Source organism: Teleopsis dalmanni, chromosome 1 (genome assembly GCF_002237135.1).
Source record: "Teleopsis dalmanni isolate 2A chromosome 1, ASM223713v2, whole genome shotgun sequence".
Taxonomy (NCBI): Eukaryota; Metazoa; Arthropoda; class Insecta; order Diptera; family Diopsidae; genus Teleopsis; species Teleopsis dalmanni.
Genome location: NC_051846.1, coordinates 16,742,332 through 16,746,930, shown reverse-complemented (window position 1 = coordinate 16,746,930; position 4,599 = coordinate 16,742,332).

Genomic DNA, 4,599 nt, shown 5'->3' with positions numbered 1-4,599 from the left:
AAATGTGAAAACAATATATTCTGTTATTTTACGGATATATCAACTGATTTAAAAGTGCAATAATTTTCCCAATTACTTTTCGACATCTCGAACCGTGCTTTTGTGGTTTAAATAAATTTTTAAATCCGTTTTTTAAATTCAAAATAAAGATATACGGACATTAAAACAGACTCTCACCCTGCTCCTTTTAAATGTACATACATGAACATATGTTATCCTTTGATAAATATTGTAAGAGTAATTCATGCACAAACTTCGAAAAAAACTTTTGTTTTAACATATTCGAAATACTTTTCATTAATTTTTTATGTCACACAATAATCGTATTTATTGAACCGAAAACAATAAAAAAGTGACAAAAATGAGAAAAATGTATATATAATACTAGTATTTGACTAGTAACTAGTATTTGAAAAAACTGCAAAATACGATATTGAAAACAAATGAAAAGGAATAAAAAGTGATGTACCTGGAAGCTAAGTAAAAAGTTTATAAATGGATTTTGTGAATTCTGCAAATGGTTTTATGTTTTAACGTCTACAATAAAACATGCACTGTCATCTTAACAATAAAAAACAATAAAAACAATAACTTCATTCAGATTTCAAATGTGAAAAGATTTAAAGTTTATTCAATATTGTTGCATTTTCATTTCTGATTAATTTAAAAAATATTTAGCATTATTTACTAAAATGTGGTAAATTTTTTGTTAATTTCAATTTAATTTATATATCCATGTATGCTCACTTTAGTCACGTGTAAAATCAGTGTTCAATTTATCTCAAATATATACATTTAATTAAACGATAGTCAAAATACCAACTTAGGTCACCAAGAAAGAGAAACAAAAGAAAAAATAAACAATATGCCAACTAACAGCACTAAAAAAGAGAAAAATTAGAAAATAGATACTTAAACATGAAAAATGAATTAGAGTTCTGTAAAATATAGCTATACAAATACTATAAATAATTAAAATAAATTCATTTAAAATTAGTGAATATGAATTTTCAGTAATACAACACATTTTTAAATTGAAACATTAAACCAGAAGAATTTCACAGATGCACTGCATGCATACAAGAACATATAGGCAGATGCAATACATAAGTCGATTGCTACTTCGAGATGCACAGAAATGCATGTACGAGCACAAGAATTTATGTTGGCGTAGGCGTTCATTTTATCACTTGAATATATGTATTTCTTAAATTTAATTTGCTGAATATATTTTTATCTATTTAAGCGAAAATTTTTAAAGAATTCATTTTATTTTATTTTTTCACAAAGAACATTTCGTTTATGTTCAACATATTCTCTATTGCGAGATTTGTTTGGGCATCGATCAGAGCTCATAACATCAAATACACAATATAATTATAAATAAATAAATTCTTCAAACAAATTTTAAACAAATAAAAGCGATTGTTGGAAACCCAGTTGGAAATGAAAACATAGATACACACTTACACACCTATTGATCGAAATGTATGATGGAATTTGAACAGATTTTCAAACAAAGGAGGTAAATATATTTAAAGATATTTGAAAAATGGATGCATCCATGTCTAGCACAGTATTCCTGTTTGGTAATTTGTTAAACCAAGTACAGCTAAAATTCACTATAGGTTTTCATTTACTTAACTATCTATTCGATAGTTTTAAAAATCGATTTTCCCCAGTCGAAATTAATGGTATCTTTTTTCGAAAATACTACAAGCAGCTATTCGGCATTAAATTTTCTGTTATATTACAGCAGTCTCACTTCTAGATTGTAAGAAATTCTGTTTTCCGTAAGACGGACTGTCACTAACAGCTGTCTATTGATGTAATCATAAATACAAAAATATTCAATTATTTCATTTTTAACCGAATGCCTTTCTTAATCACCGATACGTTACGAATTTTCACAACTTCTACAGATGGTTATGCGCACTTAACCAATAACTCTTACCTTTTAATATTTTTATTTAATATTGAAAAGAGTTTCCTTTGGTTCGTTTTTCAAACTATTTTTATGGAAAGTTTTTGATATTCAATATTCTCGATTTTCGAGCTGTAAATCAATACTGAATCTTTCAGTATCATTTAGGCGGAGAAAAATCAATTGTAAGAATTTTAATATGTTCATGCCTCATACAGGTTCAAACATGTATGCATGCGCTCAAACTTGTGCATCGCACTGATTAAAGCGGCGAGTTTTCTTATGAATACAGTGCATAATCCAAAACAAAAAACAACAAGAGATATTGGTATATGATTATTACATGTGTGTTCTGCAATAGTTGCACCTACAAAGTCAGTAAATTTAGAATTAATGCCACAAAATTGATATTGGATGTGAATGTATGAAGACCCACAATAGGGCGCTGTTGCGGTTACAGTCGGCAGACATGCTGGAAAACATGTACATTCGTTTCGTGCACTTGCACTCAAACATGTGCGTTTATGTGCAAAGGACACTCCTAATCCCAAAACTACATCATAACTCCAGTATGTATTGAAGATATTTTGATATAGGCACCAAAACTTTTGTACTATTTTTAGTTGCTGTTGAATGGTTCAAGTTGATCAGGTAGTAGGGAAGTGGGTTAGAATAATTGTATGTAGGATTGATATTTTGTGCTAGTGCATATAAGCATTCTATTGTCATTGCTTATGGGTAATTGTGTTTTATTGTGTTTGGGAACAATTATTACCTTGAAAATCAGTTGTTGCATTTGCATAAGCTTTTGCTAAATTTTGTAAATTTTTATAAATAAGTTTTTAAATATCAATACAAAAAACTTCAAACACTTAATTTGTAGTATTCCCAACTTTTACAAATATGAATACTGTTTTAATTATTGTTGTAATTTTTATATTTTTAAAATTGCTTTTATTGAACCTTTATAATAAAAAGAGTCCATAAGAGATTTCATCAATGTCAACGTCAAAAATTTTCGTATCCTTTATAGTTTGTTGTGGATTATCATATTTTACGAAATCGACGCAAGAAGCCTTACAACTGTGATTTTGTACAAACACTTATGAAAAACGTTCATCAGATTATTATACAGAATCTAAAAAACTACATTTTGCAATGGAAACAACATTCCAAGCCTTGTTTAGCTGCAACAAACTATTTCAATTTTTAGTTTGGCATGGAATATTATGTATCTCATGCAAGACCTCCATAAAGTGTATTTCAACGCCTATCATGCATATTTTAGTTTCCTTACTTTTTCTCGTTTACATGCACAAATCGCTTTTAAGTAAAGTTGATTTGCTTGTGGTTGTATTTTTCTCTTCTTCGCTTGTTTTGCCGCTAAAGTATCCCTGCGTATGCTTTGGTGCATAAGGCTGCCACTCTAACCTAACGTAACCTTTTCCCTGTGTTCAAGTGATTTGTATCCGATTTAATATTTATATATAGGATTAATGCATTTAAGAAAATATGAATGTGTTCAACAGAACATACTGTATGCCAACAGAAGATACTCTACTTATTCTGATCAAAAAATTTCAAAAGAAATGAATGGTGCAATGCTATGTTAATCAAAAATACACAATAAAATTTTTAATGTCCAATGAAATGAAAATGCTTTTGCCACCGATGGATCTAAAGCGGTTGTTACAATTCAGTTTTTAATTGATCGGCATTCGTTCAACATTTCACTGAAATGCCTCTATGCAAATATTTTAAAATGTATTTATAAATACATAAAAACATATTTTATTTTTGCCATTGTTCCCAAAACCGATGACTTCAACATCATAACATATTTAAGTGACATCTGGCTGTAGTTTGTTTACATCAGTTGACTAAATTTTATATGTCAAATCAAAAAACTAAAGTGTCATTTAAATAAAACGGGAAATGTTCTAAATATGGGAAGTAAAATTCCATAATAAAACTAACTCACCACTTCTACAAAGTCGTTATAAGGAGCTTCAATTCGGTTAATATGCCTAGATATTAGAAAGTTTTCTATTAGCACAGCAAATATATTGTGCAGAAAGAACCGATTAACATCATTCAGTTTTTTGTTCTGTTAAGAACAATGTAAGAATGTAAGAACTTACATTTTGACATTTTCGTATACTTCCCATATAATCCAATTTCGAATATTGTTTTTGTAGTTGTATTTGCTTGCTATTTTGTTTTTGTTTTTGTTTTTGTTTTTGCTTTTTAGATATATGGTAACAACATAGCAATAACGCTTACAAGGGAAAAAAGTCAATACAACTAACCAGCATGAACGTCTGCAACACAAGCAACAAAAGCACACAGAACGAAATACCTAGGAATCCAAATAACTGTAACTACGAAAACAGCAACATAAAAAAAACAATTGTTTATACATACTTTAATGTTTGTGGGCTGCATTAATACGAGCAGAGTATGGTTAGTTTTAACAATGAGTGAGAAGTGTTCGAGTGGTGTTGTAAACAGTTAGAATAATACTCTAAAGTAGCGTTTCTTAACCCAAAATTTACTGCGGACCTAAAAATATATTTGTATAATAATATTGCAAAGTAATGTAACAATATCTTCTTAAAAATAATCTCTTAGAGGACGAATATGTACATTAGGGTGCCATTAAGGTATATGGGCAA